General features: G+C 41.3%; 1 pseudogene; it reads right to left on the reverse strand.

Annotated features, from left to right (window-relative positions):
- Positions 1 to 12,389, reverse strand: part of LOC115644496 — an 80,252-nt pseudogene that overhangs the window by 52,697 nt on the left and 15,166 nt on the right.

The following is a 12,389-nucleotide window of genomic DNA, read 5'->3' on the forward strand; positions in this document are numbered from 1 at the left end:
AGGAAATTTATGAAAACAGGAGCACTAGCAAAGCCTGTTCCCCTCCTCCCCTCATACACACTGCACATTTGCTGCCACCTGGTGGTGGCTGAGCAGTAGCATTGTGACATCAGAGATAATCCACCACTCATCACTCCCTCCCTCCAGTTCATTTCCATACTTGGGGAGAAAGACTAGTACCCTGGCTGCCATGGCAACAGCTACCTCTGACAACTGATTGCCCCTTTATTACCAGAACATCATCACAGAAAGGAAGTTCGTAATGAAACAGGGCTGGATTAGGCTAATTGGAAGAGCTGTGCTCATTTGTGTTTGTACTGTGATACTGTGATACTGTGCAGATTGTTTTTTTTTTCCAGAGGGCAATTGTTTGCTACTTTCCTTAATAAGGACTAGGTGAAAATAAGATGAAAAATTCCAGCTTTGCTTATTGTTTATCTGTTTCTTATACATTCAGAGTTATAGCTTAGAACTTTCATTGAAACTGAAGTTGTATAAACTGAGTTTTGTTTTAATACAGTTTAATTACTTTCAATACTCTGATACACAAAGCATCAAGTGGTGAAAAAGGGACCTTCACAAAGATGAGAATGGCAATAAAATATATACTGAAAATAGATGAGTAACAGCTTCATTGTTTAAACAGCACAGTTTTTCTTTCTATGATATATATAAAAACTAACAAACAAACAAAAACCTAAGGAAATTAAAAAACAAACAAAAAACCTTCATTTAACATTACTTAAGTTTGCTTTCATCAATAAAATAAACCATAATATAATTAGGAAATACAAAGTCAAGATTTTAAAAAGGATTAAAAGGTTACAAAATTTTGTATTCTCTTGTTAGCAAATGTCCAAATAAGTGTTGCCCTGGCACCCTTAATACACTTAATTCACTCATCTTGGTCATTTTCATGATGATGCAGATATTAATTATATGATCCCAGGAAGAAGATCAGCAGAAAGAAATGGAAGAAGAGAAAAGAGAAGATGAGACAAGAGGGAAGGAGAAAGAGGGAAGCAAAAAGGGACAGATTTCCAACACTTCCAGCGAGTCACAGATTCATAAATTCCAAGCCCAGAAGTAACCACTCTGGTCTGACTTTCTGTTTAACATCAGCCATGGATTTTCCCTCAAAATAATTCCCGTAGGAATTAGAGTGGATTTTTTAGAAAACCACCCAGTTTTGATTTTTTTAAAAAAGACCAGTTGTGGAGGATCCAGCACAACCCTCAGTGAATTGCTCCAAACCTTGAAGTTAAAAATGCTTGTTTTATTTCTAGTATGAATTGGTCTAGGCTTCAGCTTGCAGCCATTGTCGGCTCATACCCTTTATCTGCTACAGTGAAGAGCCCACTAGTAAATATTTATTCCCTTAGGCTCATGGCTTAGCCTTCTCTTTGATTGTGCTCCTGTACTCTGTCGGCACAATGGATGTTTCCCAACCCTTTCATTATTCATGTGGCTCTTCTGTGAACCCCATCCAATTTGTCAGCATCTGTCTCAAACTGTGGACATCAGAAGTGGACACAATTTTGGAGGAGTGGTTGCACCAGTGCCTAGTACACAAATATGGAATCTCTTTATTTCTACCTGAGGTTCTGCTATGTATGACTCCAAGGGTCACATTTGCCCCTTTGGCCATGGCATCCCACTGGGAGCTCATAGTCAGTTCATTATCCCCATGACCCAAAGTCTTTTTGAGGGTCACTGCTTCCCAGGATAGAGTCCCTCATCTTGTACATAGAGCCCATATTCAACAAAATCCACAAAGAAATGAAAAAAACTCACAAAGAATCTCCTCCACACCAATTCTCTCTTGGTCCTCACAGAGAGACACTGAGATGGAGACTTGCTGCAGCAAGGCTACAGGGGTCTCCGAGGTTCCTCCTGCCTGGCTGTTGTCAAGGGAGCTCTGTGAGATCACAGCCGCCTCATCGTCTTTGCCCAATAGGCTGAGTTCCTGCCAAAGACCTTTTTGAAGTCACTGCCACACTCACCTTTCCCTTGCAGGCTTGATGTCTGCCCCAGCCAGCTGAGTTGGATGTTTGAGCTGCACCCCAAGATCTCCCCATATGGTGATTATTGATTCTGGGAAGCAAGCAGGCTACCCAATAAAACAGCAGAGTCTGTTCTGCACCCCACACTGAGTTTTTCATAGAGGCATCGGTTGTGAAAGAATATGATCTCCTAATCTGGCCTCTATTTCATGGGCTATGAAATTTCACACACTTAGCATCATATTAAGCCCAATTGCTTGTAATTCACTAAAAAGCACCTTCCAGAATGAAAACCAGTTCTGATGTGAGGAGACCAGGAAGCAGAGAATAAAACAATGGTTACAAATACAATACTGTGAAATGTCAGATGAAAACATTTGAAATGGTGATGATGGGTGTGTTTCTGACCTAGTTCTGCTTAGCACCGCAGTTTAGCTTAGCCATAACACAGCAAGACCTACTGGTTAATTTCCGGCTGAGGTAGACAGGCCAGCACAGACATCTATGTGACCTTGCTAGATAAGAGAATGCTTGGTTTTTTAAAGAGATTTCAGTTCCTAATTCCCACTGAAATCAATGGGATTTATGTGGCCTAAATACCTTTACAAAACCTGGGTTTAGTCTCCCTTTGCCTCTGTTTGGCACTTGTAATATGGAGGTAAGAGAAGGAGTGTTGTAATCAAGACACAAGAAGTAATTCTTCTGCTCTACTCCGCGCTGATTGGGCCTCAACTGGAGTATTGTGTCCAGTTCTGAGCACCGCTTATCAGGAAAGATGTGGACAAATTGCATAGAGTCCAGATAAGAGCGACAAAAACGTGAGTTCCATGTCTCCGTGTGGCTCCCAGAAGCAGCAGCACATTCCCAATCCGGCTTCTATGCATAGGGAAAAGCCAGGAGGCTCCACACGCTGCCCATGCTCAAAGCACCGCACCTGCAGCTCCCATTGGCTGGGAATCATAGCTAATGGGATCTTCAGAGGCAGCGCTTGCAGACGGGACAGCTTGCCCACCCCTGGTCTAAGGCCACAGAATGTTCACAGTTACATGGCCCATGATGCCAGCCTCCATCATTCCCTTGTTAAATCTTCAAACAAGCCCCTTTGCGCTTTCTTCCATTCTGACCCCAAACTCAGGAGGAGCTCCCTCTAAACATCAGCAAAACGACCTCCTCGTCCCAAGGACTGTTTGACACTTTAATTATTCCCTGTCCAGCAGGCTTGCCATCTCCTTATGGACTTGCTGCTGCATTGTACCAGTTCTGTGGTATGCTTTGCTGGATGCAGGTTGTGATCCCACAGTGTTAATCTTTGGCAACTTTTATGAGCCTAGCCTGACCTGCTTGGTAATACCTGCCAGTGAATTTGCAGCACAGCCATGACCTCTGTCTTTTCAGTTATGGTGACCTCTTCACACACCTCAATGCTCTCGAGTGGGATATCCCTATGGCATTCAGGCCTCAGATCAGTAACAGGGGCTGTCTTTCAATCCTCTGCACAGAATATCGTCTTGACAATGGCTTCACTATTGTGATGCACTTTTAACCTGTTTATATGCACAGCCCGAGTTATTCCTGCTGTGGGGCCTGTGTACATTGCAGGTAACAGCATGATCCCTCCCCACCATCTCAGAAGGCCCCTCCAATCAATTTTGCAATTTGTACTTTTCCACAAGGAATAATTCCAGCAGCGGATCACATGCATCAACTGATCACCCACAAGAAGAGTAGAAACCCATTTATGCCATCAAATTGGGACCAGGGCCAAATTGGTTAACCAAGATGTCGGATAATGGTATGAATGGGAAAGTGTGAGGCTGCATCGCCATCTAGTAACCATAGGAGAGACTGCACTCTTCTGCACCCGTGTGTGCAAGATGTTGGGTTAATACTGAGAACGGGATAATAGAGGGTCAGATAAACAGGATTGTATTGTATTGTGATTATACCATTCTTTCTGAGCTACTTGGCTTCTCGTGAGGCTTTGCTTCACTATTCCAATAATAGACTTAGGGAAACCTAATTTAGGCTCCTCCCCATGAAAGGGAAAGGAGAGGTGAAGTGCTTCAGTAAGATCAACCTTATCAGAATGAAATGGTTCCATTTTTTGTTTCAAAAGGACATATGGCTTCATTATTTTATTTTATTTTTTATGAGATTGTGTCTTTTATGTTTTCTGGCACATATGGAGGGAAGTTAGAGAAATCATAAAATACTCTTGCTGGAAGTTTGCAATGTCTGGCTTATTTGCTTATTAGGAGCCAGAACAATAACATGGAAGAACCCAAAAATCAGAGGGAGAGAACGTAGGTTAATGCCTATAACAGAAAGGCACATGCACTGGGTACCTGCTGACTGGCTGCTGCTAATCCCCAATTGTGTGCTGCCCTACTGAGTTCCCTAGCATGCAAGGATGCCCAGGAACTCTGCCCAAAATTTGAAGTCACAGTATTCAATTTTAACACAACCACAAGTACACCAGAGCATCAAAATTTTAATATTTATAAGGTCTCTCCTTTTTTGTAACTCTTGTTTCTAAATATGCCATGTGGGACTTGAATCAAATTTCAGTGACTAATTATGATGTATGTGAAATCATCATTAATGTGTATTCTGTGTAGTTATGTTGTTGGCTTCTTTAGGAAATTTGTGAAAACAGGAACACTGGAAAGCCTGTCCCCCGCCCCGCACAAACATACCACACGTTTGCTGCCCACTGGTTTTGCCTGAGCAGTAGCATTGTGACCTCAGGGATAATGCACCACTCAGCACTCCCTCCCTCCAATTCATTTCCATACTTTTGGAGAATGACTAGCAACCTGCCTGCCATGGCAACAACTACCTTTGACAACTGATTCCCCCCTTATTACCAGAACATCATCACAGAAAGGAAGTTTGTAATGAAACAGAGGCAGATTTGGATAACCAGGATAGCCTCCTGCTGTGCTCACTTGGGTTTGTGATGTGGTGCGGTGCAGTGTTTCTTTTCAAAGGGCAATTGTTTGCTACTTTCCTTAGTAAGTAAGGACTAGGTGAAAATAAGATGAAAAATTCCAGCTCTTTTTCTTGGATATTGTTTATCTGCTTCTTGCACATTCAGGGTTATAGCTTAGAACTTTCACTGAAACTGAAGTTGAATAAAATGAGCTTTGTTTTAATACAGTTTAATTTAATTACTTTCAATACTCTGATCAACACAGCACTGAGTAGTGAAACTGGGATTTTCACAAAGATAACAATGGCAATAAAATATATACTGAAACAGCACATGAGTAAGAGCGTCATTGTTTGAACAGCACATATATAAAATATTTTCTTTCTATTAAAAAAACAAAGGAAATTAACAGAAAACTCTTCATTTAACATTACTTAAGTTTGCTTTCATCAATAAAAGAATTAGGAAATACAAAGCCAAGGTTTTTAAAAAGGATTAATAGGTTACAAAGTTAATCATTCTCAGGTTAGCAAATGTCCAAATAAGTGTTGCCCTGGCACCTTTAATTCAGTCCTCTTGTGCATTTGCAGGATGATGCAGACTTTAATTACATGATCCCATTTTTTTTTCACAGGTCCCCTTCCTTATTCAGTGCATAGCGTTTTCTTCTCTGGGGCTGTGCACTGAAGGAGTCTGTTGCCTGTAGGATTCCTGCCTAACTTGAGAATGCTTCACTTTGCAGCCTTTTGGTCCTTTGTGCATTTCCTAATTTGTATAGCTTCCTTTACTGATGAGAACAGTCTTTATGACAATGGATTTTTGTGTTTGTTTGTTTTTGGTATGTATCTATTGTTTATCTGTTCAGTGTTAATAGTGTCTGCTTTACAAGACAGAAAAAGTAAGGACATTCCCTAATACAAAGACCCTATGATCTAAGGAAGACTGACACATATAAAGAAAGCAGGATATGTAAAAGGAGGGAGAGATGGATGGCAGGCTGATGCAGGACCACTCAGACCATGAGGGGGTGCTTGGGAGGAGTTCATGAGCAGGGGATGAGTGGGGTTTCAGGAGATAGCTCTACAACCAGGGCCAAACAGGAACTGTGAATGTGTGCATCCAACAGCTTTCCTGGTATTTCAAGTTCTAGACTCCAATCTGGTTGAAAGGTGGCAGTTCAGAACCATCCCTAAATCACATTTAATTCAGCTGCGAAGTTTCACAGACACATGGTCATGCATGGGCAGACTCATTAAAATATAACAGAAGAAAGACAGTGTATCTCTTTTTCCACACCTCTCTTCCCCAGCCTGACCCCTGGTGCCAAAGCTTGTGGGGATGAGGAATTCACTTACTGCCCTCACTGCCGGGGGTGGGAAGCAGATTTCATTTCTTACCAGGGTTTCTATGCAGCCCTGCTGATAGAAGCTGCAGAGTGATTGTGTTGAATTGCTGCCTCCCCTCCACCCCCTCGGCCACTCACGTCAAGCCCCTTCTTGGTCAGCACCAGCCATCCGTTGTACTTTGTTGGCCACAGCAGAGGTTACAGCCATTCTGTGCTACTGTAACTTCCCCCTGATCAATTTTCTCCTCTGGGGACACTCTTCTAGAAAATAGTGTAGCTCTCATTTTTGCTCCCTCGCTGAAACACACTACCATGCTCAGATTCAGCAAAGCATTTAAACATGTGTTTAAGTGCTTTACTGACTAGGAATGGGACCTGAGACTTCATTTCCGGATATAGCACACAATGCAAGCAGGGAGCTGTAGCTCTGCAAATGGCAATTAGCATGGCTAAGAACATGGCCTCAGTACTTGGCACATATACTGATGTTTGGAGGTGCTCATACTTCAGCTAATGCAGTGCAAGAAAGATAATGCAGATGATGATGCAAAGTGGCTTGCAACCTGTCAACTCCATAAATCAATTTGAGCCATTTGCCTTACATATCTATTGTGTATTGCTACCTCTGGCATTATGGTTTGTTCTTAACTGTCGACATATTGAATCTATTACTGAACTTAACTCACAGCAACCTTATTTCAAAATTAAATGGATATTACTGCTTCTCTAAATGTGTGATTTGTTTCAAATATTGCTGGTACTGAGGTTCTAAGAGAGTTTGGATGAAGGGCAAAACATTACTTTTCATACTTTTGTACTATTTTCCAACTTTTTCCACTTGAAAAACAGGAAGAGTATGTGAAAGTGTTTGTTTCCTGTCCTCATCTTTCATATCAGCCTCTTGCTGAAAAGTTAGTACGTCTGGCAAATTTTCCAAGACCTGTGATTTATTGTTATTTCATTTAACTCAGTCTTCTTCCTACTTTTCCCATCCCTTCTCATGTGATTTATACCCGGAATGCTTACCTGGTGGGAAATAGGAGGGTATTATGGTTTGATTTCTGTTTTTCACATTCCTTCAATCAATTCTGGAGAGCCACAATTTCTTGATGGATTGCAAGGATATTGTTTTTGTCCAATAATTCCAGATCATTTACCATGAGAGTCAGATTCTTGATCTAGAGAAATAAAAATTCAGCATGACTTTAAATTGCAGTCAACTTTATTTCACAAACATTTTAGACTGGATTTATCATTCCAAAAAAGGTGCTGGAGAACAAGATTTAGGAAATGTTCCCAAGAATAAGTTTTAGCATGAACATCTGATCTCAAGCACATGTGTGTAACTACAAGAAAATGTTTCTGATTTTAGCCCTCAGTCATGTACCATAATGCTAAAGATCACCCAAAAATGCCCAATAAGGCTTACTTGATTATTAGCTGTTACCTGTAAACGAGTTCAGCCTTGCAGACGTGTCTTGAAAGTTTACCTGCCCAGATTAATAATCTACTTATTTAATGCTGAAGAAGACAGTGAAGAAACTAATGATATTTTACTTACCATCAAAAGCAATTATTCACTGAGGTGAGTGAGTGATAATAAATTTGACAATCTGATTTATTGAATCTTGGGAAGGGGTTCTTGATTTTATATTGATTGGGTCACTACCCTAATAAGTTAAGTTTTTAATTATATTTGCTGGAGCACAGAAGCTTTCAGGCATGGGTGCCCATAAATCAATATTATAATAATGTAGACAATATATTTATTTAATATAGCAGCATCCAAGAACTTTAGCTTTCAGTCACACAAATGATAAAAATGGCCATTTTCTGTCACATATGAAGAAACATGCTAACATGCTCACGGCTTAGATTTGCTTTAATTGACACTGATTTATATCCAGAGTAACTCCACTGACAATAGTAGAGGCACTCCAAATTTGACTGGTGTAACAGAACTGAATGTTTCTGAATGGGAGAATAACTCTCATACTCTACCTCCATATATAGTTATTCAACAATCACATTGCTTCCAACAAGTGTGGATTTCAGCTGAGTGACCAGTCTCTCCATTTCACCGATTTCCAGTTTCAGTAACTGAAAGTCCAACTCCATGTAAGAAACACTGGTTGACTCCATATATTCCACCTTGATTATTAGGTTTCATATTTTCTGTTCATACATTTCACTTGATTTGATACATTGGCTAACCTAAAAAAACCAAGCACATTTTCAAGTTCAGTTTAGCAAATATAACAGGCATGTTTGACATCTTCTTTACATCTGTGCAATCTCACTGGGACTGCATGTGCATTACTGAGGGCAGAATTTCATTCATAATCTTCTCTTTTTTATTCCTCACTGTAACAAGGGAAGCCACATTGTGAGCAACCCCTCATGGCCAGAAGTCACCCTGAAACATCTGCCTCTGTTTCCCCCATAAGAGCCCCTTATGCAGACTCCACACTCTTTTTCTGAGGTCAAAATACCCCTCCTTGGGGCTTGGGTTTATTCACCAAATATAAACTAAAAATAAAACTCAGAGTCCCATATTAAAATCCAACAAGCAAATCTTTCTCTTCCTGCTCTCAAGCCTCCCTGCCTGGAGAGCTTTTGCTGTCTTTCTCCTGCTCTCTCAGGGTTCCCCTTGCCTTAGCAGGTTACTGACAGCACTTCCTAGCTGGAATCTTAGGCTACATTTATACTGTCCTGCAGGTCTGACTTCAAGGCTCACTAAAATGCTGCTCTATAACTCTCTCGTGTAGATACCAGGGACTTGACCTAGCAGGTTCCTTCTTCACACAAATGTAGTTCTGTTTGAAGAGGATTACATGAAGGCAAACTAGGAACCTTATGGGCTGCACCTGCAGCATCCACACAAGCGAGTTACAGTGCAGCATTTCGGTGCACATTGCTATTCACACCCCCCATGGTCCAAACTGCTGGACAGTGTAGATCGGGGTGCCCAACCTATGGCCTGTGAACCATACACAGACCATCAGAGCATTTGATAAGGCTTGTGACCTGCTTCAACACAATATACTAATGGCCTATTCCATTAGCATTTTTCCCATCAGATGTCTGACGAAGTGGGTATTCACCCACGAGAGCTTATGCTCCAATACATCTGTTAGTTTTAAAGGTGCCACAGGACTCTCTGTTGCTTTAGGTGAAACAGTTATTTTAGCTTTTAGGTAGAATAATTGCTGCACAGCAGCCTCTGCAGATGTGGAACCACTAAACAGATAGCTGGAAAAATATACCTTTGCACATATATCTGTAACCCTTCTGCCCACATATATCTGTAACCCTTCTGAGTTGGCAGCAACAAGGTTCGGGTTCAGTATCTAGGGGTTCCGTTTCAATAACGCAATGCAAAACTGGATTGAGCCCCACCCGGTGACCTGGGACAATTACATACCATCCCCTGGGTGCCTCTAAGAGGCAATACTTCCCCTCTCACAAGCACAGAGTCTGAGTGTAGCAGAAAATGTTTAACAACATGAGGTAAATGACATCAGCATTAAATTGGGAAAACATCACAAACAGGATTCATAACACAAACCATGAGCAAAAAACCCACCCCAAAAGTCTCTTGAGTCCAGCAACCTAAGAATCACCCAAAAGTCTCTGTCCCTGGTCAGTACGGCCCCAGAGTTAAAAAGCTTATCTGTAGAGTCTTACCCCCCACCCAGCCTAGGTGGAAATGTGGGGGGAGGGAGAAAGGGGCACACAGGTATTAAGGGGCACCTTACGTGCTGTGAGGCCTACTGCCCCACCTCTCTGCTGCAGCCTTCACCACAAGCTGCTCTACTCCACCAGCCACTCCACTTCTCCAGCTGTCTTGTGAGCCACTCTAGCTGTCCCATAAACTTCTCCGCTCTGCTCATCATCCTGTGGGCTGCACAAACCACCCAGCAAGCTGCTCTGCTCTACCAGCCACTTAGCAATAAATCTTCAGGCTTCCCCACTAGTTAAAACAGCACTCGGTGATTTCAGCTCATAGTAGGGGAGCCCCAGTGCTGATGCACCACTGGTCCAAAGTGAATTCAGCATAGCAGCCTGTAACTAGACTCTTAATGGAACCAAAATTAGCTCTGCTATTCAACAGTGAAGAGAAAAAGCAGTGCAAGCGGTGTTTCAGACCCTCAAAAGGGACCCATACCATCAAGTACAAATACCTATCTATCCAGCACAGCACAGCACAGCACAGCTCTCAATTCACAAGGTTTTGGAACCCATGTCCCTTGTCTAGCTAGTGCTACTTACATGATGATGAGAATCTCTGTCATAAAACAGTTCATTGTCCTTGATTCACATAATCAGGGTAACAACACTTTATTCCTCCTGCCCCAATAACAGAGAAACTAGGGATCCCACTCTGTTTATTAACACAGCGCTCTGCTAATGCACTCAGATAATATGAGCACCATGCAAGACCCACACTAGCTTCTTTTATACAGATAAAAAGGGTGCAAACTTAACAAGAGGACAAAGAAAGCAGAACTGGCAAGTTTACCGGAGGCTATACATACATATTCAATTTCCTTACTAACTTTTACACATCTCCGGCTAATGTTCTACCATTAGCTTAAGGGACTCATTATTTATACCTTAATGTTTCTTTTCCTGACACCTGTATTTCAACATTCCTTATTTCTGCTTAAAGGTACATACAACATTTCTTTAATCCTTTCTATTTTTATAATAAATTCATTCTACTTTAACAATTTTAGAATTGAATGCACCAACAAATGTAACTGAACTAAGACATGTACCAGGGATGGTAAATTACCTTAGTGGATACCTACAAGACCTTTCTTCAATGACAAAACCACTGAATTACCACTGTTAAAGTCCAACACATCTTGGCTATGGGGACCAAATCAAGAAATTGCCTTGAAAGGATAAAATAAATGATCTAAATGGCTCTGGTTCTGAAGTGCTGTGATGTGAACAAACCCACAGTGGTCCATGGAGATGCAAGCAGCTCTGGCCTGGGTGGTGTATTGATGCAACAACATGGTTCTGAGTGGAAGCTAGTTGCATTTGGCTCTTGCACCCTCATAGACGCAGAAAAATGATGTGCACAGATTGAAGAGGAGTGCCTGGGACATGTATGGGCATGTGAGAACTTTTCCAGATTTCAGTGTGGATTGGATTTATTTACACTGATAACAGACCATAAACTGCTTGTAATCCTCATCAGTGGGAAAGACCTGGATCAAGCCCCGCTGAGATGCTAAAAAGTCTTTTGATAAGCTTAGTGCAGTTTAACCCAATAGATAAATATGTTCCTGGGAAAATCTGGTAGTAGCAGACACTCTATCACAGACCCTGGAATCACACTCAAGTTACCTGTGAGCTCAAAGATGACATAAAGGCATACACATGGATGCTATGGACACATACAGACCAGTGTCAGATAAAAGACAACCCCAACTACAAACAGCAATCTGGACAGACACACAACTTCAGGAAGTTCTAAGTTACATTGGGGCGGCTGGCCCAAGTATCTAAAGGACACTATAGAAATGACAAAAGACTAATTTGTGGAGCCATGGACAATATAGCGAGTCAAATGAAATCATGGTTATAGGCAATTGTATCATAATTCCAAACTAAAGAAGAGGAGAAATCCTAAACCTCATCCAGGAAGGATATTAAGGATTAACTAAATACCACAAACATGCCAACCAGTCAGTGTGGACAGAAAGAATAACGACTAAATTATTGGCATGTGAATACTGGAGAACTAACAGATCAACCCAACACAAAGACCCTTTAATAACAACAGTCTACCTGAGAGACATTGAAAACACTAGCTGCAGATTTATGCAAAATTCAGAGGACATCACAGGCATTGTGAACTATTTTCCCAGCTCTATAGAAGGAATGTACTTGAAAGACAAAACGTGCCACAGTATTATTGAGAAACTGAAATGCACTTTTGCTTACTTTGATATTTCAGAAGAACTAGTGATAGACAACAGACCACAGTTCACTGCAGCAGATGTAAATTGTTCTGAATGAAGTATGATTTTGATCATATTATTAGTGGTCCACATTACCCACAAGAAAAGAGAGAGACTGAGAGAATTGTACA

This window comes from Gopherus evgoodei, chromosome 1 (genome assembly GCF_007399415.2).
Source record: "Gopherus evgoodei ecotype Sinaloan lineage chromosome 1, rGopEvg1_v1.p, whole genome shotgun sequence".
Taxonomy (NCBI): Eukaryota; Metazoa; Chordata; order Testudines; family Testudinidae; genus Gopherus; species Gopherus evgoodei.